Here is a 6,000-nt window from a genome sequence, read left to right as displayed (position 1 = left end):
GCGATTCCGATCGTTGCCGACAGCGGAACACCGTGCGTGTGTGTATGTGTTTGTGTGTTTGAGAGAGCGCGCGTTTGTAAGCGTTTGTCGGTGTACGTGCGTGTTGGCGCAGTGTGTGAATTTTCATAATCGCGAATATAATCGGAATCAAAAATTCCCACAGAAACAGAAAAAAGTGAGTTGCTGAATTTCATTAATGAAGTCACGGGCAGCTTCCGAGAGCAGCCAAATTGAGTGCACCGTTCAACCAAACGGCGTGTCGACGTTGTGTGACGGTACGGCAATCCCTTTCAATATGCTATCCCCGCATCAACTAGGTCACCGAAACCGTACCGGTGGAATAGGTGCCCCACGGCGTGAGGTTGATAACTCACCTGATTATTAGTTTTCCGGAGGGTCGTTTCAAAATTTTTGGTTCGCGTTTTTATTGGAGCAGGGTAGGCGAAGAAAGAAAGCGAGATAAACTCCCAGCAGCCCGGAAGAATCAGGTCGCATTAGGTCCAGGCGGATGCCGGACATCGGCAGCAAGAAGAAGGAAAAAAAAACTGCCGGACGTGACCTAACCGCAATCGCCCAAAAGCCCCACCCGGATGCAGGCATTTCGATAAGGAGTCCGAGGAGTCCTTATGCTAATGTGCTGATTCGTTTGTGATATCGTGAGTGTGTGTCTGTGTTGGGGTGCATGTATCCAAACGTGTTCAAATTTATGCAGGACCACACCGGAAAACCCGGACGCTTTCCTGTAGCCCGTTTTTTGACAGTGCCGGGCCAGGCGGATCAGAGGCCAACAGTTTCGGGAGCACAGATGTTCAGGTGTCAATCGGCCTGGTCCGAGTTTCCGAAGGGGGGATTTTATTTCGTGTTTTCGTGTGACTCTTCTCGTAGGCTGCTGCAGCCTAGTACGGCCAGAGAAAGGTGAAACTTTATTTATTGATTGCTGCGGTTCGTGCTGTTTGGAAGGTGGTGTACCACACTACTGGACAGTGCCCTGAAGACCTACTCTATCGCTTGGAGTGTCCGGATGTGTACGTGGTCGTGGCATGCCTGTGTGCTTTAGGCACACAGTGCCAGGTCCTGTTCCTCCCCATTAGTGTTCTTTTGCTTCCGTGCCGGTTTCGTTGCTAGCCAGATTGTGACAAACAACATAAATCAAAGTGTGTACACATCCGTCCTGCATAAAGCAAAGTGTCCTCTCCTATGTATATATGAGTGTGTGTGTGTGTGTGTCTGTATGGCCCTGACAGCTAAGCGTGTACGGATCGGTTCAGCGTGTCAGTGGCTCAAGTGCGCTCATCAGCCTCCTGATCGCTGTGGCAAAGGGGGCGCACCGGATGCACCTAGTGTGTGGGCTATTTTTGTGCCTCCAAAAGAGGCTTAAAACACACCCGGTCCGTTGTCAACTTGTGTTTACCCCCCCGCCCCCCCACCTCCGAAAAAGTGATAAAGCTCCTGCATTTTTCCTCCTCCAGCGGCAGTCCTTCCTCAACACAGCAGCGATTGTCATTCATTACTCTCTTTTAATCCTAGCTTCCAGCTGTTATCCAGAGCTTGCGTATGTGTGTGTGTGTGTGTCTGAGTGCTTAGATGTGTCTGTTTGTGAGCGACCAAGTGGGCAGGTGTGCTAAATGTGTGTCATTTGTCAGTAGCCGAGCATTTGATGTGAAAGTTTTCATCCTGTGCCTGTGTGCAGCGTGATAAGCAATCGATTGTATGATTATAGTGCAGCATAAAGAGGGCTCACAACCGACAAGCTCCCTTTTTTAGAGGCGTTTAGACGTGCATTAATGAGTATATGTGTGTGTGTGTAGGTGTCCAATGTGCGTGAAGTCGTGATTGATTCCATCTCATTACTACTATCCATGTCCATGTCTTTATCACCATCATCTAATCACAATTTCATAACCAATCTGAAAGCGGAGCGGTGAGCTTTGCAGTGTATTTATCCATTGTTTTTCAATGTATAAAATCTATCCAATAATCGTGTGCGTGTGTTTGTGTTTGCATAAAAGTGTGTATATTGCGATGGTCACTTCCGTGTGGTGATGTGAAGTGTTCCGGTGCGCCATAAAGGTGTATGAAGCAGAGCTGTATGTGAACAACCAACCAAGCAGAGTGAGCGTGCATGTGTCTTCACTTTGGGCGCTCGTGTTTAGGAAGTTATGTACTGTTTCCGTTTTGACTGGGATCAGCAGTGAGGATATTTCCTTATCGATTGTAAAGGTAATGCAAACAAAACGTAATCTAAAGTATACAAATTGTGTAGCGGTATGCCAAACACACAAGCTATGTTTTACAACTGAACGAGTAATGAAACAAATCGTTTGTAAAGGGTATGAATGCAGGAGTGGAATAATCAAATTATTAAGAGTTACGTGGAAATGTATTCAGTTTTACATGAACTGAGATTTTTTTACACTAAGATATAATGTTAAAAGTTAAAAGTAAACAAACATTATAAAGAACTAGGTTTATGATGCGGAGTGTAAAGCTGCAGAGGTCTAATAAAAGCAAGGGTCAAACTAAATATAGCTGCAACATTTATGTAGAGCTTAAAGTGTCTCAATAAACAATAAAGGGACCCTTCACGATTCTAGTCAGAATTTTGTATGGAGTTTGACAGTTGGAGGCTGAAATCACGTGAACACTTCATAAGAATTCTAACATAAAACCAGCCTGCGATTTTCAGCCTAGATTATTTAAGCTTTAATGCTAAAATTAGATTCGAGTACCTGCTCGAAAAAAAAGTAAAAACGAGGTCATGTTTTCATTTATCCCAAGGTGCATTGAAGATATCAGGTGGTGGAATCTAGAATTAAAGTGGATGTATACCTCATAGCAGATTTTTTATAACCAAATTTGCATGACACTTTTTGGCAGGACGAGTGAAAACTTTTGTTCAAACAGGCTTTCTGATAGCTTGACGAATGCACAAAACACTCTTAAAATCTTCATTCAGAAGCGATAACAATCAGCCTTCTAAATACATACACCTTAGGATAAGCCCACCTGTATACTATACCCACTTTGAAAGCTGCACGAAAACTGTTATACAATGCACATCTGATAGGCTGAAAATTTCGGCCTACGATCTAGAAACGCAAAAGGGCCTTAAATTGCAAATTTGTTTTCGAATATGTCCTTCGCTGTCTGCTGAATTAAAAGAACTATGCAATTGAAATTATTGCAAAAAAAATGACATACCTAAAAAGTAAAATAACCAACACGTAAGTGCAATAATCTCATAAATGCTGTGTGAACTAACATGTTGTGGCACAGTTATCAAATTGAGTGGCCTAGAAATATTCGTCAAAAGGTTACTATTTTGCTTTAAAAAATCATAATTATTTATCCAATATGATGGCAAAAAAAGCGAACAAAACTGGATAGTAGTCACTACCTTCATAAATACTCAGTAATTGTCATGCATGAGGCATACTTTCAGGGTTAAAACTATTAGATCTCAAAACATAAAATCATTGCCACACAGCAGCCTCTGCATGACTAATGAAAAAAAATGCCTTTCAAATAAGGTCTACATTGCAAATGAACTCATCGACCCCATTTATTTGAGAATCATCCTGATTTATTATAAAAAAGAAATCGAAAATAATAAATCCTGGTCCCAGGAACCCACGAGACCTCGCGTAGTTTTTCCCCGATGTAAGATTGATGCGTGTGAGGAAAGCTTAATCTCCCGTTAATGTGGCCAACCCAAAGTTAATAGAAAAAATACACGCACACACACACACCCTCACCCCGTTAAAAGAAAGTTCAAAGTCATGTCATCATGTAACCGTATAATGGGTATTTGCTCTACGCACGATGAATATTCATCCGAAACGGTAGAAGCCTCTAATCTGCCCTGTTTTAAGCGCATTGCTTTGGTGAAAAGGGCAGCAACAGCAAACCGTAAAAAAAGCGATCGTGTTTTATCTCCCCGACCGCGGTACATAAAGACACACACGCACACACCGGGCGGTGTCCCTTTAATCCTGAGCGGCATGGCAATTTTTCACGGTACAAACCGAACGCGGCCATCGAAATCTGCAACAGCGTATAACGGTTATCCTTACGGCTGGTCGGAAAGGAAATGGGGACCTCCCGGTAATAGAAATAACTCAAGAAAATGTTTCGTAGTAAGGAAAATGGGAAAGGCACACAATGAAGAATAATAAAAAAATCCCTACAGCAGTGCAATTCCGATCACTTACCCTTCGACTTTAAACAGTCTTAGCGGGGTCGGGCAATCTTTTAAGCTGCTTAAGAGTGTATCATCGTGTGCGCGTGCGAAGACATTCCCCTGCATTGGTGCGATGTTCACGTGCCACCGGAGGGGTGACGGGCAAATGCACGTCGTTCCAGCAGTGCGAGTGAAGTGAAATAATTAAAATACGTACGCAGAAGCTAGCAGCTACGAGCCCTGCTCGCCGCGAGGGGTTAAACGTCAGCGAACGGGCAAGAAGCCACCTCTGCTGCGCTGTTTGCAAACTCTCCCAGTGTGACACTATGTGTGTGTTTGTGTTTGTTGGGTGATGGGACGTCTGTGGATTATTTTTATTACCTTTTATGCCTGCCAAGCTGGCCTTTATTGTTGGCGTGCCCATTGGGGGGGGGGGGTGGAAATGCGAAAACCCCGGGGCCTGCAGTAAGGAAGCGCCGCACTCAAATGATGAAATTATGCATCCTTGCGCAAGCAGGCGTCGGTTGTGCCGAGAGCGGCCGCCTGTCGCGACATTAACGCCCGGAAGCCCCGTGCCATTCCGATCGATTTAGCACCGAAAATGTGTGCGTTTTGTGTGTGTGTCTGTGTGTGTTGAAAAGCGGCTGTTGGAAGGGGATTTTGCCAGCGTTATTGGCATCTTGAGCGGAGCGTGTTTAAGGTGAGCTGGCGGGTGTACACAGGAAGTGGTAACGGTGTGTGGGTGACTTTATTTGTATTATTTTACTTGATTTTGATCCGATGCGTAAACATTTACGGGGGTTTGAGGGATGTGTCGGTATTGTTGTAGCGCGACGCGCTGATGCATACACTATACGGTCAATGAACTGTCCAGAACGCTGCAAGGAGCAGATTGAATTAACGGAAGTGGTGCATTTCTCATTTAATTTGTTGTAGAAAGTATATTATTTTAAACATGTTTCTCTTATATATTTGATAATTTACGCTAAATTGAATATTTTTTATTATTTATATGCGGTCAAGTTATATTTTAATGTTTTATATGTTTAGCCTTGTTTTCATAAAATCGGAAAAGTTGAAAACAATAATAGTACATTTTTGGAGAATAGAGTTTTAAACGGAATTTATTTTAACAATATTGTTTTCATTTTATCTTAACAAAATTATAATATGTATTTCATTTTTATCCGCATCTTGTTCTCTTCCCCGATTATCCTTGATGAAGATATAAAATCACTCACTCGCATTATCCGGAGCAGCGGGAACCCTTTTCGGGCATTTCCCTCCAGCGCCCTCACCACAAAAAAACGGCGCTACAATAAGTCGTGTCGATGGCTTATCCTGACCCCGGCCATTTGCTTGTCCCGCGCGCGGCCACCATATGTGATGCGCCCGCCTTGTTTGGTACGCCAGCTGGAAGCCGGCAAAATGTCATTTCGGTTGTTGCAGAGCTGCAGAACGTGTACTGCTGAGCCCGGGCATGGGGCATTGCAGTTTTTGTTTTAAAGTGTAATGCCAAAACGAAAAGAGCAAAAAAAAAAAAACAGGGAAACACCCCATCTCCGTCTGAACGAGTCACACATTTTAACATTATCTCCGTATTTCCACACCAAAAAGAACGTCACGAAGTCCTGGGAGGTTTTACGGACAGAAAAAATAAAAGCCCTACCGAAGTGGGCATGATAGAACAACAGTAACAACAAAGGCGCTCACTCACCCAAACCCCAAACGAACCGGCTTGCTGCTGCAGTAACATTGAAGGGTAATGAGCGAGCATAAAATAAATCGGATTAGAGATAACTGTAAATTATTTTAATGAA

The 6,000-nt window shown here is 43.6% G+C and overlaps 1 protein-coding gene across 2 annotated transcripts in view; it reads left to right on the top strand.

Annotated features, from left to right (window-relative positions):
* The window catches only part of LOC133393081 (uncharacterized), a 412,772-nt gene continuing 406,772 nt past the window's right edge, over positions 1-6,000 (top strand). Inside the window, exons 1-2 of one of the 2 annotated variants that reach the window (XM_061656427.1) lie at positions 1-175; positions 1,528-2,220. The gene's annotated coding sequence lies outside the window, so the exon portion shown is untranslated. Of the gene's footprint in view, positions 276-1,527; positions 2,221-6,000 lie in introns of both variants that reach the window. The other variant, XM_061656426.1, reaches the window with a different exon arrangement.

The sequence above is a fragment of the Anopheles gambiae genome, chromosome 3, assembly GCF_943734735.2.
Source record: "Anopheles gambiae chromosome 3, idAnoGambNW_F1_1, whole genome shotgun sequence".
Lineage (NCBI taxonomy): Eukaryota > Metazoa > Arthropoda > Insecta > Diptera > Culicidae > Anopheles > Anopheles gambiae.
Note: the sequence above shows the minus strand (reverse complement) of the source record. Positions and strands in the feature narration are given on the sequence as shown.